The sequence below is a fragment of the Pseudopipra pipra genome, chromosome 5 (assembly GCF_036250125.1).
Source record: "Pseudopipra pipra isolate bDixPip1 chromosome 5, bDixPip1.hap1, whole genome shotgun sequence".
Classification (NCBI taxonomy): domain Eukaryota; kingdom Metazoa; phylum Chordata; class Aves; order Passeriformes; family Pipridae; genus Pseudopipra; species Pseudopipra pipra.
This window is the reverse complement of record NC_087553.1, coordinates 53,752,683-53,780,594: the sequence shown is the minus strand read 5'-3', so window position 1 is coordinate 53,780,594 and position 27,912 is coordinate 53,752,683. Positions and strand designations below refer to the sequence as shown.

The 27,912-nt window shown below is 41.0% G+C and overlaps 1 protein-coding gene, 1 long non-coding RNA gene and 1 pseudogene across 4 annotated transcripts in view; 1 reads left to right on the top strand and 2 right to left on the bottom strand.

Annotated features, from left to right (window-relative positions):
- Positions 1–4,811, bottom strand: part of SPAM1 (sperm adhesion molecule 1) — a 39,213-nt gene extending 34,402 nt beyond the window's left edge. For 2 of the 3 annotated variants that reach the window (XM_064656144.1, XM_064656146.1), the window contains exon 1: positions 4,680–4,745. The gene's annotated coding sequence lies outside the window, so the exon portion shown is untranslated. The other variant, XM_064656145.1, reaches the window with a different exon arrangement.
- The window catches only part of LOC135414873 (uncharacterized), a 377,990-nt gene that overhangs the window by 201,718 nt on the left and 148,360 nt on the right, over positions 1–27,912 (top strand). The gene's annotated exons all lie outside the window — the stretch shown is intronic.
- Positions 14,893–19,602, bottom strand: LOC135415095 (hyaluronidase-4-like; annotated as a pseudogene).

The window sequence follows — 27,912 nt, the reverse complement described above, 5'->3', positions numbered from 1 at the left end:
TAACTCATGTAGGCAGTAGGCAAAGACCCCCTCACACTCCTTTTTGGCTGCCATACTTTAGTGGCCCAATTGCTCAGGTCAGGATAGCCAGGGTATATAGTGTGACCTAGCCTGTAATTGCACTCCTTCATGTCCCTTCAGAGGAACTGGCAGGCAGAGGGGGTGAACCCACACCTTTTCTCATGTTCACGTACAAAAGAGCTGAAAAAAGGATCTCTGTTTTCTTCTCTTCCAGGGTCCAAGGTGTAAGACACTTTGAAGGGAAATCACTCCAAGCCTGCTCGAACTCCTCCTTTCTGGTTCCACTTCTCTAATTTTGTCATAATTACATCATTGTCCTTGTGGACAATTGCAATAGTAATAGCAAGTATTAATCCATGGGTGTAGATTAATAATCCAGTGTGTGATTTACACTTATGGAGGGAAGTAATAGGACACTGGTGTATAAAATCCTTCAAATACAGGTGGGCTCAGATACTGAGAGGCTGGCATGTGTCCTGGTGCAAGGGATTAACCTCGTTGTCCTGTCCTTGGTGCTCTCTCTGTGCTATCTCCATCTTGGGGAATCTGGCTGTACCAGCCTGTGGTCCTGGGTAAACTGAATTCCCTGCACAGTTGATAACAAAGTCAGTGTCTGTTTGGAAAATAATAGTTTAAAGATTTCTGCACAAATTCACAGTACTACTGGGTCCTATGTAAAATTTTCTCATTTGACCTACATTTTTTTTAGATCACCATATTTTATAACAAAACAATATTAACTGTTGCCCTTCCCTTAGCCTGATGCTCAGCCTTTTTGGCAATAAAGTGATCATATGAACTTTCCACATATTTTGCTGTTTTCCAAAGGGAAGAATGTATTTTCTTTCAAAAGGCATTTTTCCAAGTTAATTACTTGACATTATATAGATTTTTCATTATGCAAATCAGCTTACAAGCCCATTAGCTATTGCAGCTGTTGTTGGTATTCTTAACTAGCTTAGTTCTGCAGGACAGTGTGGAACAGCTTCACACAAAGCTTTTGCTACAAGAAAGAAAACCTTATTATCTCGCCCACCTCAGAGGGATATATTTCAGCGCCGCTGTGTTTGCCAATGGGTGAATGTCTGTCATTGAACTTGGCTGGATACAACCTTTTGATAGGGGATATAGAGAATTCTTGCAGAAAGAAAGCAGAAAATTGAGGGGGAAAAGTAGTTTCACTGAAGCAGTAGAAAATGCAACAGTAGCAGGGAAATGCATTATTTGAGTTTTGCATTTTATATGGGGTAGAAAGGAACAGCTGGCTTGTGACGCTTAGAGGAGTTTTTTGAGGTATTTGCTCTTTGCAGTGTGGAAAAATGACAACATTCAAGCCCCAAAGGGAAGAACCTTCAATTCTGCCCAAAGCCAGTAAATTCAGTGTCTGGTTTAGTGACCTTTTTGCATGCTATACTTTCTGTTTTTCCTAAATTGCTGCTTAAAGTATAAAATCTGGTTTTATATACAGAAGTATGAATATTAAAACCAATGTTTTTATCAATAAGAGGAATTTTAGAGACCTGAATACTCAGAAACTTTATTCAGCTTGCAAAAAGCTGGGGTCATGCCATGGCTGGAACCTTCCTTGCAGGGCATTAATCTGGGGGAAAAGCAACAGAATTCCTAACCCATTGCCTGCATTTCTACCCTACCTGTTGCACTTTTGGCTCTTTGACGCTCTTTAAGAGAAGGAAAAGGAGAAGGTATATTTTGACAGGTGAAACTTCAATAAAAAGAAGCCCTTTGCATTCTCATTTCTAAAATCTCCCTTTACTGATTTGTCTTTTGGGCTGCTTTATGGGCTTATTAGTTTAACTAATAGTAAAAACAAATTTATCATAAGGTATGGCCCCTTGATGTGCAGATAAACAGGGATACAGCAGACCCTGCTCAGGCTGTAAGGTGTTCTCTTACATGAAAAATGGGTGGTTGAATAACAGTCAAAAAATTATTTTATTTAGTATATTGCTCAACTGCCTAAAAGCTAATTATAGTACCTTGATAGAAAGAGTTCCAAGTGACAACACTTCTTTTATTGCCATTAGTGTGTGCAAACACAGTGAGCTGGCAAAGATCAATAAGCTCTACCATTTTGTGCTGATGGAGTTTGTCTACCTGCCTGCATCGCATTTCTTCCCTAACTGGGTCTCTCTAAGAGAGGAAGGTGACTTTTTGGAATCTTTCTGCCATTACTGTTGTCATTAACTTGGTAGGAAAACATCTTGATTATGTGTCAATTCTGAGAGTTATTTTTGATATTGCAGCTCTGTTTTATGCCTGTTAAGTAGATATTTTACTGTATACAGTGCCAGACTGTGGGAATTAATGTACACACTAAAACTCAAACACACAGTCTTGCTATCAACACTAGCAGTGTTAAGAGCAGTAACCAACACTATAATGTTTATAGCAGGTCTGTCTGTGTACATGTAAATAAATTTGACAGATTGTGCAATATATTAATGAAATGATGCTCAGCATCCTCGAAGAATAGTTTTTAGTAGATACTCTTCACAGATTTCAGCAATTTTTTTTTGCAAAGGAAGTACTGTGTATTTTAAGTTACTTGCTATTTTTGTGCATAAAACTCTTGATTTTTTTTCTTCTGGCTCATTAGGATATTAGAAGCTATGTGCTAAAAAACTGGGCAGACTGTGCACTTTAGATGCTAAGTGATTTGAAGGGGTTTCCAAGATTGTCAGTGGAGAATCTGTGTGGTAGAGCTACTCTTTTGTTACTCTTAGCTTTTTACTAAAGGAGGTTCCCTCATATCTGTCATAATTTTCCTTGTATTTCTAGTTCTCTGCATTCCTGGCCTGTCTCTATTCAATTCTAAGGTTAAATGAGACAGACAATAAATGCTTTAATAAATATGTAAATTCCAGTCAGAAAAAGAAAATGTATTAGGAGTAATTAGTGTTGATATTTCCACAACAGATCTCATGAAGATGAATTAAGAAACTTTTTGATGGTGAAAAACAATTACAGACTTTCATATGGCCACAAAATATGTTGAGGACAGAAGGCAGGGCAGTTCTGAGATATCTTGACTCAACACTTCGCCCACAGCCTGCAGAGTCCTCATCTTACAGGGAGTGGTTTTGTTTTAACTGTGTTACTTATAAGCTTCAGAAAACTCACTTGCTATGCCTTTCTCAGACTAAACAACTAGAGCACACTGCTGAGGGTTTAGGGAACTTGACTTCCTGCTTCGCCAAGGTGTTAGGAGAGGTACCTATGTCACAGCTTCCAAAGCTTCTCACAGATATGGCCCATCCCATGCCTGGAGGCCTTACCTTTGATGTGTTCTTGGTGACTTTGACAAAAGAGGATCAAACACTTCTCTGCTGCATGCAGCCCTGAGGGCCCTGATAGCCTTTCTGTCCCTGCCCAGTCTCTCCTGGGGCCTCCCTCCACCCCAGCCCATATCCCAGGAGCCCCATTTTGGTTTGGCTTGGGGCTACTGGTGCCCATCTCTACCCCTGTCTCTGTGTAGATCTCTTGGAACCATGCTGTCAGTTTGTCTCCAGCCCCATGTCCTGCTGCTCCTAACTGGGGTCTCTGGATACTACCTGGACCTGGCTCACCATTTGCCTCTTCCGGGGCTGTCAATGGTCTCCATTACCAGCAGCTGGCCCTGTCCACCATGTCCAGCCTCCATCGGACAGGGGGCATGGCCCATGCTGGGGTCACCCCGGGCTGCCCATCCCTCCTGGAGCAGCTGACTCTCACAGTCCAACACCCTTGTCTTTGGCTTACTGTTCTGAGAAAATAATCATATTATGTGTACAAATAACAACTGCTCCCTACTTTTTCCACTCTAATGTTTCAGCAAAATTCTCAGGCTGAGTTAGAAGTGTAGGAGGCCTGGGTTTCAGTCTCTGCTCCCAAACAAGATCAGCAAACAGGTCTCTCAAATGCATTTTGTGAGTACTAGGCTATCAAATAAAATGAGATAGAGTTTGGGTTTATCAGCATCAGCTGGCTCTCCCTCAGATATGCAGAAGATATGTTCTAAGGACACTTAGCAAATCCCTCTCTGCTGGTCACGCAGATGAGAATTCCAGAGAATTGCACCAAACAGTAAATGTGAAATAGGTCTCCAAGTAGCCAGGTGGCAAGAGGGGTCAAGTGCTGATGAGACATTACTAGGAAAACCTGGTGTGTTGAAGGAATGTAGCAGTCTACAGCACTAGAAAATATCTGAGCAGAAGATTTTAGGGGTTTGGTAACATCTACATACTAGGTGTAAGCATCCTGTCTCATTGTGGTTGCTACCATTCTGCATCTATTAGTAAGCATAGAAAAACAAACCATCTCTGTAAGTGTCCCCATATATTAGGACACAGACATTTTTTTCTAAACACAAATTTATGCAGACTAAAACCCCAAAGCCCCAATGCAAGCAGTTTTAAAAACACTTGGTGATGATTTACTTGTCTATATACATTATATTATAACTACTGTGTTCTATCCCAGGTATCTCCATAGGGTTGGCAGGTATGACATAGTGTGCATAGGAGTCCCACATCCATCTGGGACAGCAGCTGAAGGCCGGGTGGGATATACCTGAAACCCACCCTTTGCTTAGGAATGACCCAGCTCAAACAGCAGCAGGCTTAAACCAAAATAAGCAAATTCATACAGAGGTTTTTTACCTGGTTCTGATGAGATCTGTTGCTTACAAGGCTCTGCAGGAGAGAGCTACCAGAACTGTCTGTTCCCAGGTTACCTTACCTTTATACTGGCTGGCAGGCATTCAGTTCTTCCAGTCCTTCCCTAAGTGGCACAGAGTGAAGTTTGTGGCACACCACTTATGCCCACATTCACTTGTTACAGCATGTACTCTTTGGCACAGCAAACAAAGTGATCCCAACCTCCTCCCAGAAGTGGAGATCAGGAGGGGTGAGGGCCCTTGGTATGCAGACAGAAACATTTGCTGCTGTGTAAAAATTGAAGTCTCTGATCAGAGATATCAAGAGAATGAAAACCAGTCATTGGAAAATCTGCAAGCTTCTGAAACAGCACAAGTCAGAAATGTGATAGACAGATGGATACTTGAAGTGAGCGTGCTTGTCCTTTTTACTGACTCCTCTTGAGCTAGTACACCAGGCCTCCTTAGTCAAGCTAGACAAAATTCACTGGCCAGCAATGCTACATAACAGCAGGCCATGGGGATGCTCAGGCAGCCCCACCACATTTATGAAAGCTCTTTCCATATGCCAGTGCACTGCTTCAGAGCCAGAAGGTCTAAAAGGCAGCGCTGCAAAGGAGCTGTACAAATCCTGCTCCTCATGAGCAGGAGCAAACCTAACAGGTGCCCACCTCTGCCAGTATAAACAGGCTGTATTCCTGATTCTCTCTCCCTGTGTGGCTGGGCTAATCGCCTGGAGGAGTTTGGTTTGTTGACTCTGTTGCTGTGCTGCTTTACCAGCTGCCCTGGCTCCTGCTCGCAGCACCATGGCACAGGAAGGGACGCGGAATCACTCAGAAAGCAGAGCCCTGGAAGCCAGCATGGGACACAGGGTTGCCAAGGCAAACTGAGTCACAAAACATCCAGGTTTTTTCCTATCTCAAGGAATCCCGGAAAAAGATTTGGACTGTGTAAAAACATATACTTGATAAAGAAGTCTGGACAGGCAATGTTGCTCTTCAATCAGAGACAGGTTTACCTTGTTTTGGAAGTGGTCCATTTCCAGGAAATATGAAATAATATGAATAAGTCATATTTGTTCATTTTTACACCACCAAATCTTGCATGGAGCAACACAAAATTAGAAAGGCTATCTTGTCATGTTTTGCAGTGCAGTGAGTTGATCAGTGCTAAAAAATCTGTTTGAGAAACTAGGTAATCACATTCCTCTAGGCAGATTTCAATAGATATGAGACACTCTTCATAACACTTTTCTCTCTGTTTCCAATTAATATTTTAATGAGCAAATTTTCTTCGAAGAACCTCTCGAGGAAACAGTGAATTTTATTTGAAAGGAGAAAAAATTTCTAAAAAAGTAGTTTTTCCATTTTTCTCCATTAACACTTGCCTTGAAGCCTGATTGAAAGAATTTGATTGATCTGCTCAGAAAGATTGAGTCACTCAGATAACACAATAAAATTGTGGGTAAGTAACCTATTCCTAAAAATGACAGAACATAAAAAGTATAAAGATTTTAATGTAAAATTCAGGTACAGCATTCTATTCCATAAGTAGACAAACCATGTAAATAAAGCTAATCTGCTACAACTAAAGCAAATTTCTATTTCATAGGTTTGGTCACAACACAAAGAAATAGCTTTTCATAGACTGTAGTTCCTTTATGTTGAATTATGTGTATGCAATAACATTTTCAACAAGTAGACTAGATAGTTCTCACAGTGCTTATATATCTATAGCTCAGGTATTAACACTGTGAACTAAATAGCCATTAACCAGGCGCACCACAAGGCCCAAGGGCTCTTACCCTGTTCTTGGCTCAGCCATCTGCAAGACTGTCTCTTTGTACTACAGTTTGACTATCTGTAAAATTATTGTTTATGCCCTTCGTAAAGCATTTCAAGCTTCATGGGCTGGACATGCTGTAAGAGAGCAAGTATTCATTGGAGTCATTATGCCAGTGACTTAAAAGCCACCAACTATTGAAAACAATAGACATTAAGCACTTTCTGACATTTGGGTTTAGGAGTTTTCAGTCGTTTCTCCACACCTCACAGGTTAAACCTAGTGTGCCTTTGAGCAGTGGTCCAGCACCTTTGGGAAGTGTTGGCTTTCTGAGGCAGAAGTTTTATAGCTGATCTGCAGAGAATATTTACTGTGTCTGAGACAGATTGGATCTTAAGCATGCATGGAATAGACATGGCATTTCTTGAAAGGGTCAGATTCTATGCTCAGATGTCACTTACCTGGTCTCATCTGTAGCCACAAACGTGAATAGAAAGGCCAGACTAAATTTTCAGTCAGAAAAAATGGTCATGCTAGAAGAAACCCATCTACAAGCTAACCCCAGCCAAATGCATTCTTTCATAAATGAAAATTATTATTTCTTCTGTACTTTATAGTTTGCCAGCCAGAGCTGGAGGAAATCCTCCAGGTATTGAAAAGCAATAGTAAATGTGTAGTAGCTAGCAAAGCTGTTGCCAATACACCAGCCAAGAAGTTGTCTGATGGCAACCAGCAAGTAGCCCAGTAACTCACCTAACAGTGATTCAACCCATTGCAGAGCAGATGGGTCACATCTCCCAGAGGTCTCAGCTCACATTCACCTTCCCCTTTCCTTCAAAGCTTTGCAATGTTCAGACACTTTGCCTGGCCACAACTCAGGTGCATGTCATGGCCATTCCTTTCCCTGCCCAGGAGCTCAGTGGCGTAAGGAGAAGCAGTGTCACAAATCAGCCTGCCTGCAGTGCTGCACCCCAGGCCTGGCTCCACGGCAATACTTGCCACTGCCCTGGCTGCTCTAACTTCACATCCCACCACAGACTACAGTCCTGATGCTAAAAAGCTGCCAAGTGAATATGTTCCTCTCAAACTCTGTCTGCCAAGATTGCATGGGGACAGTAATACCGATTGTTCATTATAAAGCCCTAATAGGTGTTTAATGACAGCAATTTTTTTGCAGTGCCAGTTGGTATTTTAAAAGCCTTAATAATAGGACATATTAGTAGCATTATTACTTGCTTGTGTAACACTATGCTATGCCAGCAGTAACCAATGAAAGCACATTCCAGGAAATTCATCCACCTGGAGCTGATTTCTCTGAGTAAAGCTTTAAATTCAGGGAAATGGGATGTGAGCTGGGTGTGAGTGTGAGGTAATGCCCTTTTGGAGTTATAGATCAGCTTCCAATTCCTGCTGATGCAGAAATCAGTTTAAAAGTAGATAATTCCACCTGGGCCGTTTGTGTGCCTGCTGCTCCAGACTCAGCCAAGAGCGACAGACCTGCTGCTCAAGCCAAGCTGCCGAGAGGTAGGAATCCAAGATGGGGAGATGCCAATGTGCCATCTTTTGAACAGCCTTTTCCATCCATCCTCCATATGACTAAAAAATGAATAGTAAGAACAGATGAAACAAATAATATTACTGGGTTATGATATCAGTTTTGGAGTGTCTGGTGAAAGCAGCTCAACCAGCAGCCTCAGATATGTCCCAGCCAATGGGCAAATGTTGTAACCATTGATAGCAACTGCTGTAAATGATATTAAAGCTATTACTCAAAAGATAGTTGTCAGCACCTCCAATAGGAGCCTGCACTTGGGTGATTCTGTGGTCCCTCAGTGGGAGCAGATGTTGGCCAGACTTGTGCTGAGCACTAGTTCAGGTTGGGTATTTTGCTTTTGCTATTTGTTGTATACTTGATCTGCACACTGAGCATCAATACTTTGACATCCTACATGGATTATCTTTTACTGGCACTGCCCTTCTTTCTGTGCCTATTGAGGATTGTGGTTAGCATCAGAGAGCTGGTACTAATTTCAGGCACACTGTTATGCTAAGTCAGTACTGTCATGACTCACAGCAGCTCCCGGGATATGTGTGGCATATCAGTTTGGCACAGTCACCTGGGCTCCTTCCTTTGGCTCCATGGTCAATCCTTTTCTTTTTCTTACTCATCTGCCAAGTGAAATGATCCCAGCACACAAGTCCCATATGGCTGTATTCCCATTTCTCCCCCTTTCATATACTTCTGGGCTTCTTCCCCTGCTGCCCCAAAAACATGAGAGGCCATAGCAGCTGTTTTGAGCAGAACCTGTAACTGCTACCTGAACAGCCACTAAAAAAAGATTGAGACCATTTTCTTTGCAAAAATTCCACCAGAAAAGCCAAGGACTGAACTGGCAGTTCAATGCTATTTTTCACATACCAACTGAAAGTTTTTCTAATTGATTGACAATTAGCTTGTTCTAAAAAACTCAGGGTCAAACTCCCAGCTGGTGTAAATTAGAGAAATTCTAGTGAACTCTCAGATTCATTTTCCAAATGATTAAAAATTCAGCAGCAGCTTTAAACTGCCAATGTTATCCATCAAACAGCTGGCTAAAATTCAGAAAGATAGTACATTTTCTGTAATGATATTTGACATTAAGTATTCTTCATGGACCAGATATAATCAATAGAGGTGCTAAAGCAAACATCCTGAAGGTTTAAAAAAAAACCAAAACAAAACCCCAAAAAAACATGCAACTGATAAACATAAATTTTAAGAATGCAGAATCAAATTTGTGGTCTCTACAGATGTGTGTTAGTTACCCTAATGAATCAAATTTAAGTTTTAAGAGTTCCGCTGTTTTCTTGGATGGAAGATTGACATTCCTGTCAAAGTGACTGGAAGGATTTTGCTAGCTCTCAGTGGGAGTGGACTGCATCCCTTGTGAAGCACAATTCCCTAGCAGGTGTGAATACCACCTGTGTACACAGCACAGTTGTTGCATTTTTGTTTCCTTTCTCTTTTCAGTTCTGCTTTTCAAAACATTCAACATATTGCTGTTCCAGACAAATATTCTGGAATATTTATAATAATTTCTAATGAAATTAAAGGCCCTAGAGCTGAACAGGCCTTGAGGGAATTAGGGTGACAAAGGAAGATGAGGGAAACTCCAGAATCTGCCTTTTCTCCTGTAACGGACAAAGACTTTGTCTTAGGAGATAAACAAACATTGTCCGAACTTGTTTTATAACTTCTGGGAACTCTAATATCAGGTCTGCCTCTAACACTTGTATGTATTAGGAGACTTTTGTAAACCTGGTAATTCTGACTGCAATTCTTCCTGTTTTCTTCAGTTGCCAGACAAAACAGAGCTGGTTTGGGGCTCTTCCTCTTCAGTGTACGCATCTTACTTCCTGACATAATTACAGCCACACTGTTTTCCCTGTCTGCTCCACACTGCTGGGCAAGAAAGTCACTACTACTGAAGTCTATATTGTATCAAGGTAAGACGATATATGTGATATAGAATGAAATATGTCATTTTACAGGCCAGGAACACTAATAATAATTTAGATAAAGGCAAGCCCAAACTGTAAATTACACATTTTCTTTAATCCTGTATTCATTTAAAATATAACCAAAACTGTTTCTGACTTTAGTATACAATAAGTCACAATGCAGAATAAAAAGAAATGTAAGAAAATATGTGTTATTGAAATAAAAGCTATATATACTCAGGAAGTGGAGAAAAGGATTTTACCACGCGTAGAAACACCCACTTCTTCTCTCCCAGGAGTTACTTGTAAATCTTTTGTACTCATGTTGCCTTAACTGAATGCTAGTTAAGTCTGTACTGTGTTCTATGTAAAGAGTGATGCAGAGGCATGCATTAGTCTTTATTTCAGAAATCCAATCTTTTAGACTAAGGAATTTTCCCTAAATGCTCAGCTGCCATCCTTCCTCCCACTCTCTGGGAGAAACTAGCTAGTGTACCATTTGTTTAACACAGATGGCTCTGACAGATACAGTGAAAAGCTAGGAAAGCCTTCACCTTCGGCACGGAGCCCATTTCCATGACCTGTGTCTGAAGACTTGGAAAAAGGCTAGGCTTTTCCTTGCTGAAGAGCATATTCCACATGCAGCAGGAAACTGCAGAGTTGCCCAAGCCCTAAACAAATCTTCAGAGAATCAATGCTCAAGCCTTTACCAACCACATCCAATGAGGGTTAAAAGAAGAGCCACTTCTAAACACCAAGGAAGTCACATTTAGTTGAGACTTTCTGCAGGGAGTCTATAGGGTATACCAGACCGTGAAAAGTAATCTGAGTAAGCAACCCCATTGGCTAAGCCAGAAAATCCTGCTTTAAACGGGGAGCCCAGTAGAAAATTCAGGTACTAATTCAGCAGGTTAGGGTTCAAGATATATTAAGACTTAAATATAATTCTGTAATTTTCAGAATGTAACCTTCCTCAGACTTTCACCAGTGGAGCCCAAGGTAGAAATACGTGTAAAAAAAATACAAGAGATCTGTAATTTGTTCCACTATTCTCAATACAATGACACGGTGATTAAATTATTCAATATAAGCATAAAATAATCTGTCATAACTGAGAGTACTAGGGATCAGATAGGTAGTTCCTCTTTAATCCCCTCTACATAAAAATGAGAACAACAGAAACGAACTCCTAACTATTAATCTGACTCATTATGTGTACTTAGGAGCCCTATTCCCATCAACTTCAGTGTAGAACACAATTAAAAATGAATGTGCAATGCAATCTGTACAGTGTTTAAAATGCTGTATTTAATAGTGTTATTGCTGAGTTTAAGCATCATTTCAGGGAGTTAAGCACCTGAATTATGCCAAGGCAAATCTATTTTGCACTTGACTGTCAGACTGATTTGCAACAAAGCCCCAGCCTGGGATTAAGATCCTCATCCAGACATCTGGAATGGGTTGAGTGATAAAGAAAAATCCTGACTGTAAGATCAAGCAGTAGAAATGGGCAAGAAGGTGCAGCATTACCCTTCAGCTGCCTCGAGGCTAATGAGAAAAAATAATTTAATACTGAATAAGTTAAGATCGTTGGGAAAAGGGCTGCCTACACTGGATCAGATTTTCTGATTTAATTCAAAACACTAACTGAACCTTGTTGTCACTTGGATCTGTACTTCCTAGCTGGCTGCACATGCAGATGGGGTTTGCCTGGTTGGATCTAAATGAAGAAACAAGGCCATGAATTTTATAGCCATTTCACAGTATGACAGCAACCAGGCACCAGCTTCAAACATCTGTCCTTTGCCAGGATGACAGGAAATGGAAGCGAAACAAGAAGATACCTTTGTCAACATAAAGCCAGTGGGAAATGTGATACACGATGTCAATGACAGAGAATTACTAAAAATGGATGTTCCAAATAACCTGAAATTCAGAATTAGTATCGTTCCCATTGCAAAATGAACTCATAGAAGAGCCTAGGAGGCTGATCAGCAGGTAATGATGTCAGAGCAGTTTTCCTTCTGTCCTGTTCTCATTCACAACTACAAAACCATTTCAATAACCTTGGTTGCCTCTGCTAAAAGACTAGATGTACTGAAAATTGTACATGGTTTCAATTATTAGTGAGATACATGCAGATTTTTATCTGTTTGTTAATGTTTTGGTTAGGTGAAAGAACATTTAAGCTTATTCTTATACCTTATACCAATAAATATTGTTTAAAAAAATCACATAGGGTATTTATTGGTTATCTAAATGCTTAGTAGCTTATCAAAACCTTTAGCAACTTGGATAACAAGCTCTTTCAGATATTTCTATGTTTAGATGTCTACACAAGCTTCTTGAAAACTTGTGTTTGCTTGTAACACATGCCTTCTGATCTATTTTAGGAATGTTCTAGCATGGAAGAGGCACCTATCAAGGTCTCAAGACCCTTGTGTGTAACTCTCTGGGAGGCACCCCAGCTTGATGCTAGGCCTATTGAAACAAAGAGAGCTTGCCATTAACTTCATATGACTTTGGGTCAGACTATCGAAAACACTCAGAGAGTCCTGTGCTTATCATCTGTCCTCTGATTTTTAGTTTCGTATATAATGATTTCCACATGATATTTCTAAGAACTGTTCTAAAACGTGAAAGTAAGAATCCCAATTTGTACTACAGTAAGAGAAGGTATGTTTATTATACTTAAAAGCATCCATTCTCATGGATGTACAGAGATTTTTTAATTCTATCACTTCCATTCATCAGGTATAATAACATAAACTGAACTTTAATCCTCTTCAGGGAAAAAGCCTACTGCTAGATTAATTTTTTCCACCATTGACTTTATTATGACGTGTTATGTTAATTCCATATACCACGTACAAGAGTTTTAACCATGTGGCTGCTGAGAGCCCAGGTGCAGATATTCAGGCCTGTTTAGGTTTTTAACTCCTACTGAAATCTGTAAAATAATTTAGCCACTGTAATGGTAATTTTTGGCATGTCTAATATAGATGCAAGAGGAATCCATGATCTGAAGTTTAAGCCATCTTTACAGGATGCTCTGTGATGGTTAAATCCCAGGAATGAAATGTGCAAATGCCAGCACATCAGCTGAGGATGGCAAAACACAGCAAACAGGAAACACAAACAGAAGAAAACAGAAGTAAAAAAAGTTATAAAATTAGAAATCAGAAGTGCTCCTCACAGGAGAACAGAAGAGAGGTTGTTTGATCTTAGAGGTGCAGCTGACACAGATTTATACCACAGCTCACATAGCCTGAGTGTCCAGCCTCAAAAGGAAAGAAAGGAGTCAGAAGGACCCCCTGGGTCAGCTTTCCCATGAGAACAGACTCTGTATGTGGTGTACCCTGCTGTGGGGGGCACCCTGCTGCAATTTGGGAGGCAACTCCTCACTGTGCCGTCCTGCACATCTTCTCACACTGCAAATCTCTACTACTTGGCCCTCACAAAGTCATCTGGCCTGCCAAGGCTGTTGAGAGGTACAAACCAGCTAAACTCCACTGCACCTGAAGTGCTCCTCAGGAGGTGCCCTCCCCCTGATGAGTACACTTCTAATTTAGTTGTCCCACTTCAATGGATATATTGGGTGGTAGAAATCTGGGCCTGCATTCCTGGATACCAAGGAATATCATAAGATTTATACAGGATGCATTCATGTCTTACAGACAGTTGCAAATTTAACTCATTCACAGAAGATTTTGAAATTTGATTTTATGAAATACTGGTTCACTACCCCACTGTTTAGTTACTCTGAGCGTGACTACCTCATTATAAGATGTGACTTTAACGAAGACATTAAGAAGAGTCGAAATTAACAGTCGAAACTAATCCAATGCTGCTCAGAAAACATTAAGAGACATTTTGTTTCTTATTAGCGTGTACTTTGGTCCTACAGCACAAGCAGAATGTGAAATGAATCATTTTTACACCCTTCCCTTGAAAAATCTGCCACAATCAGCACTCTGATTTTAACACACTGCATTTTTCTGAGAAAGACATTCCATAAAAAAACCCAAACGAAAACAAACAAGCAAAATATCTCTATATAGTTTTCGTCACTATAAAAAATATGGTTCAGAAAAATTTTAGTAGCTCTCCTGAATTTATTTTTGAAAGAAATAGCCTATATTTAGTTTATACTTTTTTCTTTTAAAGAAGGATCATTCTAAATTCAATTTATTTCTTATTGATTAGTTGTGGTTTAGTCACAGTCTCCCCTAACTTAAATGGAATTTAAAATATGTCTTTCTGCAGTGGAATTCTGTCAAAAAATAATGAAATTTTTTCTCACTAGCCTTCAAGAGCTCTATTAACATAATGTTTGTTCACTGCACAATTGCTTTTCTAACACAGTTATTATGGCAATAACTCACTTAAGTTAGATATGAGGGTAATAACACATATTTGAAAAATGAAAAACTTCTAAGAGGTGCAAAATCACAGAGGTCTAAGCCTGATGGGATCTTTAAGGTTCTGACACAAAAAGGAATAACGGGGCCAAGTGAGAGCTGGATGGTATGTTTCAAATGTTTGACTAGATCAAATGGGAAAAAAAAAGCAGAGAACTCAGCATAGATCTGATTCTTGTGTGGTTGTTCTGCAAATGGTAGAAAAGAAATTTTAGCTAATGTGAAACTATTCACTTTATTTTTTCCTTGTACATTCTAAGAAATATGTAATACATAGGCAGCCTGTGTTAATAAATTAACTCAGGATAACTTAAATTTGGCTAGTTTGAATGATTGATAAATTTTATACAGAAAACATAACCCAATTGAGGTGCAAAGGGCTTCAGCAACTTGCACTCCCAAGCAAACACCACAGTGTGTAGATCTGCAAAGAAGCCATGTTATATGCTAGAAATGCAGGTGATGTCAGCAGGGCTGTATGTCAAGACTGTACGGGTCTGGAGCTGATGAAGATGCTTCAGAGGATTGCCTTTCTCATTTGACTCCGGTGGAAGGAAGTTCACCCTCCTGTTCACGTTGATTCTGACAGAAATCACATCCAAATGTTTAAAAAATTGACTGAAGTAATTGAATTTGCTGAGGACAACCGAACACTTATTTTCAACCATTTATTCACATGCTGGCTGGGTTTTCTATACTATCTGTTGTGAGCAAATCAACCCAGAACACCCATTTCACACAACTTTAAGGAAAAAGTCTTTTCTCATTACAAGGTTTAATGTACGGCTTTCCGAAAACTCCAGGACATGACAGAGCCTTAGAAATCAATCTTTGATTTTAATGGGGCTAGGTCTTATATATAATACAAAACCTTTCCATCTGATCTTATCAGCCTGCTTCATTTTACTTACCTGCACACAAGCACAAGGAGAGTTCTCATAATCTGACAAATTGCTGAGAACCACTGGTACGCCTCATCTAATCTGATTGATGTGCTAATCAGGCTCTAGATAACTTCCTAGTGTTTTACCCAGCTGGAAAGGAATTTGACCAGGATGGTATAACTATTACAGAACTGTCTTCCAAAATGCCTGGTATTAGCCGTTGGCTTCATTCCCTACCACTGGTTGCCTATGAACCTCACAAGACCTTGTTAAACCAGGAAAAACTGACCATATTTCACGGTTGTCCTGAATGGAGGACAGCAAAGACTGGTTAAGCAACCAGCTCTGCTGGTACTGAATGCTCAGGACTGGTGCAGTCAGACAGTGTCTATTAATAGGATAAAATTAGGATCTTACACATTGCATCTAAATCAGGCTCAAGCTTACCTCTAAAGAAGTTAAATTCATATCTCACCAAAGAACAATGCCTGCAGCTCCCAGGGCACTTTCTCCAACAATGTTAATAAGATCTCACTACAGTGAAAAGAGTAAAGACATCACTGTCAGGTTAATTCAGCATTTCATAGCCTTTCTAAAGTAATGCAATGGTATGTTATGTGACTGTCTCTTGGACTATGTTTTCTTTTCATTCTGGTCCCTATGAACTGTATTTTATTCTGGCTAAATATTTGCTGTCTAGACTACAATGATTATGAAACAAAAGTTGCAAACTTAGGTACTGCCTGAGATGTTGGTAATAAGCAAGTGAATAAACATGGGGGGATAAAAGCATTTTAATTCACTTTGATAAAAAATTTAATCATAGTTATTTGATGTGCTGGTTTAAAGGTAAACCAGCTGGGGAAATGAACTCAACTCAAAAGAGAGATTATAAATCAGAATAACAATTTAATAAAGCAATACAATAAGTGCTATTATACAGACAAACAACTGGTTTTAACCCACAAAACCCAAATGTATAACCCAGCACCCTGGGGCATGAACAGAGTGGTGTTCTTTGGCCCCCCTGAGTCCAAAGTAAAAGGAGAGGGGAAAACCTGTTGGCGAGAGTGCTGTTGCAGTCTGGTCAAGAGTGGTGATTGCAGTCCGGCTGAGAGTGATGGTTGCAGTGTGGTTGAAAAGTGGTGGTTGCAGTCCAGTCAAGAATGGTGGTTGCAGTTTGGTTGAGAGCGATGATCTGCAGTCTTCCTCTGGATCCCACAAGTGGTTAAAAAAGTCCCAAGACTCCAAGATTATATATCCTCCAGTTCAGGCAGGAATGCTCAGTACCTCCCTCAGGGCGGGGGGGGGGGGGTTCCTCAATGGGCGTGAGGACGAGAGCAACCTCCTATCTCACAGGCCTCTTAACACCTAGTTTATAGCCTGAGGAGTCAGGCTCTATGGGCAGATGGTGTAAATGGTTCATTGATAACAGTTTCTGGGAAATGGCATGGAAGGCTATAGAATACACAGTTTTGGGCTACACCCATACAGTGATGAACTGGTCCCAGTTGTTCTAACTAGGACATTTGATTATCAATTGCTAGAAGCAACTGAAATCCTTTCATTGAAGTGGTATTCTTAATGCGAGAATTCCCCAAAGCATTCTGTCAGTTCTGTTTTTGCTAATAAGGGGAAGGAGAGAGTTATTTTGCTATGTCAATCAGCTGTTTTTCAGTTCTTCTCCAATGTGAAAGCTGTGATTCTAAAAGCACCCATTGTTGTTGATGCTTTCCCATAAAAGAATCTCATTCAGATTCTTATAAAAACCTAGAAGAAGTACTTGAAAATAGGCACACACTATAGGAGGAAAATATGGGCATTGTGCAACCTTAAATGAAAGAGAAAATGCAACACTTGATGAATCTTAAGAATTTCAGTTTCAATTTTTTTAATCTTTCTAGTTTTGTCTTTTACTGTACCTTTTCCTCATATAGCAGGCTGTAAGGAGAGGATATCTGGTGCTTGCATGTTTATCCTTAATTTGAATGGTGATCAAGAAATCAACAAAAACCAAATTGCTATGCCACAAGCACAGAATTTGAAAGGCCACTGATATGCAAGTGACTTCCTAGACGTTGTCACCAACTTAGAGGAGTTTGAGAGCCACAGCACATCAAGAAATCAAAATAGAAAAGCTTCACATGAATTAGTTGCCCGAAGGGAAAAAGAGGCAGGAACTGGACATAAAAGGACAAAGGGGATGCACAGCAGCCCACAGCAGTTACTGATGTCTGTCTATTCTCTCCTTGCAAAGCTAAGGAAGGGCAAACTGGATAAAACCACCGAAGCAGGTGCCAGCACTTCCTTTAATGTCTTCAAGACCAAGAGAAGTGAAGCCCCTTGCTGGGAAGTGTAGTGTGTGATGGATGGCAGTGATAGGGGAGTAGTGACACCTGATAGAAGAGGGAGCTAATACTCTTTCCCAGACAGGGTGCCAGCTTTAGACTCTCCACCTGGACAGAAAATTTGAACATAGCCTTTAGAAAGTGAATACAACTCGCTGTACTCTGAAACAGAGAAATTGTGGCCTGCTGGTAGTGTGGTCACTGTCTACAGGTGAGAACAGAGCCAGGGCAGTGGCAGACAGGTTATACTGCTTTTTCACAGGAAGCCTACTGTCCTCATCCAGGTCCTGGGAGGATGTCCAGGATGAAGTAAAAAATGACTAGGGTAATGCACTTATCTTGAAAACACTTTTATGTGTATGTTTGTATGTGTTCAGTACTCCTTGGTTCTGGTGCACCTTGGCCTGTCCTGAGGTAGGTATTATGAGACTAAATTAAATGGTTTTGAGTTGGAGGCATGCAGAAAGACTGCATTTCCCTTTCTTATGTACACTGAACAAGTTGGTAACATCTCTGTCTCGGTCCCTTTTATAAAAAAAGGAGGTATCTGGAAATTAATTAGTGATTGCATACCTGAGCACATCAGGGAGGATTAATGTTTTAACAGCCTCCTATGTACTATATTATATTTCTGGAATACTTTTAATCCATTCAAATGCATAGCAATGAATTAAAGAAAAAAAACCAAGGTATTCTGGGCTGCAATTTTTATTTAGAACATGGAGCTCCTTAAAGCATGTGGATAATTACCATGAACCAGCAGACCTGGCCCAAGTAGGAGGTGTTTCATTCCAATACACCATCTGCAAGAATGGTTAAAGGATAAATGCAGGCTACATTGTTCCAGCAAAAACTCCCCATAGAGAGAACTAATAAAGGTTCATCTCTATAACCTAGTCAGGTATACACAAATACAGACAAAGCATAATCTTGGGATGTCATAGAAGAAATCCTTATGGATTTATTCAACTTAAACTGAGAAAAGTGCAAAATGTTTATGAGTGTTTTGAAGGGGGTTTCTTAATGTCAGTGGAAGGACACAGGTCTGTAATGCTATCACAGAGCCAGGAAAATGCACTGTTTCTCTTCACTCTTTGGGCAGAAACCAGGGTGGTTCTAATCATGGAGAAAATTATGACAGTCAGGGTATAAGCAGTATTTGCACAGGTCCTTTGAGTTTTTTTCATTCCTAATGCAAGTGTTTCCTTCATAAAAGCTTTTGCACTTTCTTCAAAGGAAATGGCTAATATTCAACATTTTTTTGCTGAAATATTCCCTTCAGTTGTGAGTTTCCTAGACTTTCTTCTGTAGACACCTTTTGCACCACAATTGGCCCGCTGAGGTCTCCAATGCATCCAGTCTGTGAAGCTAACCTAGTGAAGTCCTTAGCTGTGATGTAATAGTTAATGCCATGCCTTTTCTTTCTGCATGAATTTGAAAACTGAAGTTCTAGTGTTTCACCATTAACAGGGATTTCCTGTGATGTGTCTGCCCTCTTGCTTTAGCTAGTGGGCTTCAAATCATATAGAATATTTTCAGGTTCAGTACATCGTACCTCAGGGATCGCAGTTCTGTCAGTCATTGCAGGCAGTCTTAAAAGGTTTGCTCTCCCAAAATGGTGGTTGGGATGGTTTCATAGCAAGGGAATTCCAGATGAGAGCTATGTGCAGCCATGCCAGGGGCTAAAAGGTGAACAATGCACAACAGCGTTTCATTTTCAGGCAGTCCTTTCATGACTTAAAAGACAGCAAGAGGCAGATCTCCCAGTCTGTCTGTGGAACATAATAGAAGTATAGGTATTTATTTCATATATAGATATATGGATGGGTATCAGTCACTCTTAAGACATCTACCATGCTAACACTGAAGAAACAAAGTGAACACAATGTAACCCAAAGAAAGGAGGAAAAATATCACCAAAGTTAATCAGTGTAATTCTGTGGAAGTCAGCATACCTCAGTTACTTGTCTCATAGATGTGGGTCTTACTGAAATCACCAAGGATGTTGCCATCGCTTCAGTGGGCCCCAGGATGTTTTAGTGGCTGTGGCTGTTGCCATTGGAAAGGTTGATGAATAAATGTTTTTCTTATTCTTCAAGCTTTCTCAATAACAACAAAGGTAACCGTAATATCAAACCTTGGCTTTTACCACCATCTTCACAGCTTCATGAGCATCCTTGACCTGTCTAGTGCAGTGTCTGCCAGAGATACTCCAGATAACTCTAAACAAACACACATATTTCATTGTCATTGTGCAGTACCATAAAGGGATCCAAGTTCAAACCCTTGATAGCAATAAAGCAGATCCATGAAAGCTTCCTCTGAGATATTGATTAGCCTGGCTGCACTATCACATGGAGCTAACACCTTCCAGACTGGCTCTGATAGCTCTGCATAACACTGCATTGTGCAATGTAGACTTTGAAGCTAAGCCCTGTGGCCACTGCTACAAGCAGCATTATTAGACACAAGGTCCTGGCCAATTGTGTGTGTATTAAGCAGAGAAGAAAACAGATATACATCAAAACCTACATTACTTACATGCAAGAATGAGAAAGTCTTATCCATTCTCCAACTCCAAGATTTCCCTTGCATTCAAAACCCTGGGAAAATCCCACATAGCTGTACAATTAATCATTATGGATTTTCATTTGGGTTCTACTGTTGTTCTTCTTCCTTAGTTCTTGCCTACCTATTTGTTTCTCCTGGGATTGTGACCTGCTTGAGGCAAGGATCATGGGTGTTATACAGGCAGCTGGACTGGAAATAGCATATCTATGCTATTCTTCATTTCTCTCGAAACAGAATAACAATAATGAATACCTATGCACCTGAGGTACTTTTATGGGCCTCCTCACTCCCTCATTTCTCTGCTGTTTTAGGGTAGGACTAGCATAATCTAATATCAGGTACCCACATCAAAAATGTCATCATTCAAGGTAACCAACCTAGGTACTTTCAATGAGCCATTGATTCTTTTAACATATAGGTTTTTGACAGTTAGAGGCATCAGAGTGCTTTGAAGCATCCAAGATGTGCCTGTTCCTCCTGCTGACCAGGCAGGCCATCCACAGGACCAATGCAGTACAGAGTAGACATCACAGAACTCAATGTTTTGTCAGAGAAATCTCACCCCATGAGACCCACAATACCTTGCATTTAGTGAAGACCAAGCCCAGATTTTCAAAATCAGTATTCACATATTCACAAGTGCCACATTGGCATTAATGAGCCATTTAGAATTTTATGTTAAAGAAAATTAGCCTGATTTGCTGAGTTTCTCTCTGAAAGCTTATATCATACTAAGAAAGCAAACTTGGCAAAGCCACTTAAGGCTTGTCAGGTTTAAAAGGAGATCAAACTGAATTTTCTCACCAAAAGGATGCACAGCTAAAGCTGGAAGATGGTGGGCTTGCTCTTTTGAGGAGACAACCAACAAAAGGACCACCTTTAGAGAGTCAGGCTTGCTGCTCCATTACCCCACAGGGATGAAGAAAAGGGACAGGGAGCTCCTGCCAGCCCAGCATCTCTACCCCTTACACCAGTCCGTGCCTGGGATCAGCATGTGTTTCTGGCTTTCTAAGAGGTCTCCAGGGAGGCTGCAGCACTGCTACCCAGCAGCTTTGCCGACAACAAGCTGGAACATGCGGACCTTGCCCTGCTGCAGAGCTATTGCTGAGCACTGTTCTCGCAGTTCACAGAGAATCAGACCTGTAACAAAATCCTGCCAGAGGGCAGCAAATCCCTACAATTACTTGTTTTTCATATTGCTGAATGTGATTCTAAACTGCAGCATGTCGAGTTTCCCCTGTGAGAGCTGTACTACCATCCTGCCCCTCTGCTCTCATGCTTGTCACAGCCTGGTTTAGGGAGGTGTCACTAGCTGGGCTGGGCACATCCTCGGGTGATTCACCCCCGATTTCAGGGAGCACTTCCAATGCAGGACCTATGTCACAAGTATGCCAGTGGCATGCATTGGCAGCCATCCATGCCCTGGGCCACGCCATGGCATCACACCAAAACCCATGGGGCTCACAAGAGACTGCTCTTGCTGGGGTCTATCTTCCAATGGGAAGTGGGAGGCACAGCACTCCTGCACCATGGTCCACACACCTCTCCTCAGGCAGGGCTGGGGTGTAATTAACCCTACGCTTTACTGTATGCTGGATGTACTGATTTGCTGCCTCAAAGCCCTCTGAGCTGGCACATGGCGAAGGCAGTGTCTGCAAGCTAAAGAAAATAGTAGTAATAAAAATCATCAGCAACAGCATAACAACAACTATAATATTACTGTAGTTTTTTGAAGACTGCAAGGAAGTGGCAGACTACTCTGCCCCCTGAGACAAACTTGTAATGAAAGACTTAATATTTAAAAGTTAGACTCAATGATCCTTGTGGGACCCTTCCAGCCCAGAATATTCTGTAATTCTGACTCAGCATAGAAAGATATTTGTAGTTGCTCTATTGTTAAGGAGGAAAAAGTTGCTGTTTTATACTTGGTGTGATAGCAAATTACTGACTTCTGACTTTATTCCACTTGATCCATTTAGCCACCACACAAACACATACATGCTCCATCTGAAGTCACGTGTTTGCAGCATGCAGAAAGGATATCCTGTGCCCAAGCTCTGCTCAGTATTTTTCCTTTTCCCCAGACTTTTCATATTTGCTTCCTGTTGTGCAGGATTGCTAAGTTGTACCTCTCTTTTGGCTAGGTATTTCTTTCACTTGTATCTGTCAAAGTCAACAAAATCCAGATTGAATATATCCAGTTATAACCCTTCTGCTAACTATATTTTTCTCTGTAAACTAAGGCAACACAGAGGCATCCCATCTTGGTATCCAACTGGCAGTGAAAATGCAGAGTGGACAGCAATCTCCAACAGAGAGAAAGTAGAAACATCTTTACTGGGCAGCAAGCAGCTCTAGCTAAGACTAAGCAAAATCAGCCTAAAACAGGCAGTTCTGAGACAGAGAGAAGTAATTGAACCAGATCACAGGATACTGCTGAAAAAAAAATAGCTGGCTAATTGATAAATGTTCGTCCGGTGATATAAACCCTGTATTCCTCTCCCCCAATTAATATAGAACTGAGGAATGCACTTTCAAGCTTTGGTATTTGTCTTGTAACAAATAGCCTCCTCTAGTGAGGTTACACTATTCATATCAAGGAATTAGAAAAATTACGAATTATTAATAAAGGCAGTGATATTTTCTCCTCTCTACAACAATATGAAATTGATGCAGCACAAGCCTGATGGGCTTAAACAGGCAAGCCAGTTGCAAAATACTCTTTGATAAAAGATGTGCATGGTTTTTGAAACAAGAATTTTCACATCCACAAAGACCCAGTAAAATCCCTGGATTTTTACAGAATAATCCTTTTATTGACTTTTTATCAGCAAAGCTACAGCTGATACACTCAGAAGTCTGATGATGGAACAAGTTTTTTTCCAGTTGAAGTCATGCTGTCAGCTGTGAATTGTGCACTTCGTGCTGGACCTGAATTTGGTGGCAATATGCTCAGGGGCTTGTGACACAGGAGATGACCCTGAGAGCCGCAGAGTTGCAGCAGCCTCAGAGAGGATGGTATGTGTGGATGCATTGCTGCCATCTGTCTCTGCCTTTCCTCATGTGGATGGGGACTTATTAGACCAAGGTATCCTTTAGTGATTTGTCTCATTCAGATTCTGCAGAGTATCTCTGTTATGTTAGTGAATGCAGGGGACTGAATATGCAGCATAATGGACAATGAAAATGGAGCAGGACCTCACCTCATAATGATCTGCCTGACCCAGTGACATTGATGGCTGATTATAGACAAGATTCAAAACCCTTTAGCACAGTCCTTCACTGATCCCCGTGAAGGTGCTAGGAAACCTGAGCAGCATTTACTGCTGAGGAATGTTTCAAGTTCAGGGCTGAGCACTCTCAAAATCCTACAAATTAAAGTATCAATCTGATGCAGCAGAGCTATTTCCCTAGCACCTGTAAGGAATGAGTTGAATAAAGAATCAAAAGTTAAAATCCTGAATTATTGGAAGGCAATTTTTTAGTAAAATTTAACTTACTCTGACTTTTGTAGGACTTCTGGACAGAGGAGATCAGATTTCAGAAGACAAGCTACAAGTGTGTGTTGGATTCATCAGGACAGTCATCTGGCCTTTACCATCTCAGCTCCTTTTGCTGCCAAACTGGACTTTTCTTATTTACGTGGGAACACATGTATTCCAGTCACTTACTAGGTAGCAGGATTTTTTAATCTAATAAAATGAAGAAAATTGATCAAGTGACCTTATGCTATTTACTTGTTCTCCACTTCATGCTGCATAGATGTCTCTTATATGTATATAATTATACCTGACAGTGGTCCAGCCTGGGAGATTTGATTCATGCGTAGTCCTAGCAAAAGGTAGATAGTTTGATGAATTAATTTAAGGGCCCACTGGCATCCATGGCAGTCTTTATGTTTAGATTGTACTTTCCCGATGCTCTTGATGCCAGTGACTGTGTTATTTTCTGGCATACACCGAAATAATCGTGAAGCTCTTTTGTCCTGTGTCCAGCCTGGCAAGGTTCTCAGTGCTCCACAATTTTCCCCCTGTTTTAAAGCCAAAGGTTTTTCAGTACCCGTCTTTTCCAAAGATAGTAACCTTTACACTAGGAGCTATATTTTGTATGCTTGTACTAAAGAATCAACACAATGGCCTGAGTCCTAGAACAGTCTGAGGAGGCTGCATTGTTATGACATTGTCTTCATGGGGTATAGAATATTAAGAAATTATATGGATTACACCATGTACAAAGCAAGAAGTTTCATATTCTTTGAGGGTATGTCAGCCTCAAGACATGAAGACTGTGTTCAGGAGTGGGCTTCAACTGGCTCCCAGTATGACCAGGTTTTCTGTCACACGGTTCATTTACCTGCAGCTCAAAATACCCCAGTGCAAAGATCCATGTGCTTAGAGGACCACAGTCCAGCACAGCCAGCTGCCTGACTTCAGGCTGAGTCAGAAAAAAAGTTGGAGCCCATTTTAAAGCTCAGAACTGCTTGGGCTGTCCACATCCATGGAGTTTCTGAGCTCACAGTGCATTCATTCAAGATGGATGTAGGCCATTTCTGGACCAGAAATGGGCTTCATGGCATGTCCTCACCACCCTTTTCTCACCATCTGAATTTCTGAGGCTGAGATGAAGGAGCAAACACCAAGAGATTACTGCTGCCTAACTCTTACTCCCCACAGCATTTTAAATTGGGAAGCAGCTTTCCTCTCGGTCCACTTTTCCGATTCAATTGTAAGGCAAATGCTAACTGAAAACGAAGCAAGTGGTCCTTAATGATCTGAGCATGTTCTTCTCATAGAAATTAAACAGGGGGCTAGCCCTGCACAATAGAAAGGAGCTGACTCTCCTCCGAGCAGCTTTCCTAGGAGTCCAGCATAGTTACTCTGTATTTGCACTAGGGTAAGATCATGCCCCCAAACTGAGCAGAACAAGCACCCACACACTCACTGGAGTGATTAGAGCTCACACCCAGCACCAGCAGATATGGGTGACATTCCTTTATTCCTACTCCTACAGAACGGGTAAGTCAACAAAAAATAAAAAAGAAATTTGATTTTTTCACCCCCACCAGCTGAGCTTTACATTAAAGCTAAATGTTAGTGTTGGAGAAAATACAACAGTTCAGCGTTGTCAGTCTAAGGGATTACTGCAATTATTTTAAGCTGGGGGTCATGTAAACCTCGTTAAGCCTCATGTATGGACAGAGACTTCGAACAAACATAATGAGCCTTTCTCAGTGGCCATGCTCTCCTCAGCTGTCACAGGAACTGCTGCTTCACTGCAAGGAGAACAGAGGGGATATTTTGAGGAACTGCTACTGACTGTCCTTGCAACAGCTGGTGGGTGCTGGGAACTAATGGACTAATGACAGTCTGAAAAGGAAATTCCACGGGTGAACAAAGATGAAGATATACTATCTTACAGGAGATGAGTGTGTGCCCCTTTAAGAGTGGAGAAATCAAAACAAAATTAAAATAGGAGATCACATTCTAGTGAGGTTAATGTGAAAAGTGAGGTAAGTCTACCCCTCAAATTAGCATCTTCAATGCAATCAGATTGATTTATTATTGGATTTTAATCCAAACATGCTCAGAGCTGAGTATTGCTGCTGAGATACAAATACAACAGTGGTGCTTACACATCACTACTCCTTCTAAAACAAGGTGTAACAGTACTTGAATTCCTGTGGAGGTCCAGGGAGAGCTTGTCTTGTTCCTCCCTACTTCTAGGTTTAGAAAAAATGTCCAAATTCCACACCATAAAGTTCGATGCTGAGACTTAAGAAAATAATACTTGTCCATGGAGCAGTCCAAAGATTCTGAAGGGCTTCAGTGCATGCTTATATTAATTAATCTTATGCAATCAGCATCACTTTCTATTATAGGTACTCAAGGGCTTTGTGGGCTCTTTAAGCCTGACTCAGTTTTACCAGGCTTGAAGAAGCACCTTTGATAGAGCACTGAGTGGTACGCACTGGCCCTGCCTCGGTCCTGTCCCTACCAAAGCCAGATTGCGTCTTGCCTGGAGCAGTGCTCCCCCATCCCCGCATCCCCCTGGTGGAAAATCAGCATCGTTACCACGGCCTGTGGTCTCCCATGTGGGGAAATCCCGTGTCAAACTGCCCTGCCAGTGCTTTGGGCATTCCCTGTACCCATGAAGCCAAGGCAGCCCAACATAGGGGGGGACAATACCTGGCATAAGCTTGTTTTAACATTCCCATCAGCAGCTATGTGCAGAAATGGAGAGGCAGATTCCCTGGGCATTAAAATGTTCACTTTCCTTCACAATGGGGACAGGCATGAGCAACTATACACAGAGGGCAAGGGTAACAACACAAAGGTGAATGCAAGTGCCAGCTGAAGAAAACCCAGCTGTCCTCTGTGTACATGACTTGCTGCCTGTACCGCAGTTGAGGAGGGAGGTGTTATCCCTGTAGGGTTTCCATAGCACATAGGTCAGGTGGAAAAAACCCAGGGTAAGGAGCACCGTCAGTAAAGGGAAAAACTAAATGCTTTTAGTTCTACCCTGGAAACTCAGCATCGGAAGGAGCAATACAAAAAATGCTCTTAAATAATCTGCTGCCCAGTTGACTGAGAAGGTTATTACCACCACAGAAACAAACATTATTTTTCAAAAAACTGCCCTCAAATATCAAACTTCTTGACTGTCTGAGGAGAAAAAGCAGACTGATTATATGGTCTGTTTTGCTTCTCACAGATACTGGAAAGCACCTTAAATAAAAGCTGGGAGAGTTCTTGCTGTAATGGAAAAATGAGAAAGGAGCTCTGACTTTCTCTGAGAAAACAGGCTGCCACTGTGTTAAAATATCACCCTAGTAAAAAAAGAAATAAAATTTTTGAAGAGACTACATATTGTTGAAATAAGAGCAGCCACATAAGTGAAGTTTAAAATACTGTTCTTTGAAATTATAGGAGTCTGTTTATTTTTAGCTTGTTAGATGCTGTTAGCTTCCTGTATAAAAGGAGTTACATAATAGACATAATCCACGCAGCAGCACAGGCCAGACGTGCCAAGCTACAAGGTTACGCAACTGCCTCCGAGTTCACGCCTGCCAGGCAGAAAACAGCGCCTCACGTCCCTCGGAACTGTTCTGCTGCTTCTGAGTCAAACTCAGACACATGCATTACAATATGAACATGCATACTCTCATTGATATACACATGTGCACGTAAATATGTATGGATATCAACATGCATACACATATCCCCTTGTTTTCTTATTACATCTTAAACAAGGTACTTGTTGAATCAGAAAAATACTACCATGGAATTATTCTACTGACATTCAGTGAGGGATAAACTGGTATGTTGTAACTATTAAAAGCATCAAAGTTAACCCTCAAGCACACACTTACTTGGGGAAGCCACCAAAAGACTTTTTCCCTCTTTCCTGATGGGACCTCTAACTGCTCCTTACTGCTTTGTGCTGTGGTCTGTGGAAGGCACACGGTGCCATTGCTGAATAAGAACAGCTCAGGGGCTTTAAATTCATTAAGCAGTATGAAACAGCATTGTTTTCCCTTAGGTTCTTAGAAGGATCAGACTTTTATATCTGAGAAACTGTACTGTTACCAGCCAGCATGGTTCTTCAAAGTGTACAGGACTACTACATTCAATTTTTAGAGTAACCTGTGTTTACAACCACTCCCACCCTCTGACTCTAGCCCAGATTGACAGGAAATTACTTTTCCTGAAAGGTAAACAAAAGTGGAGTTGTGGCTGCCACAGCATCTTAAG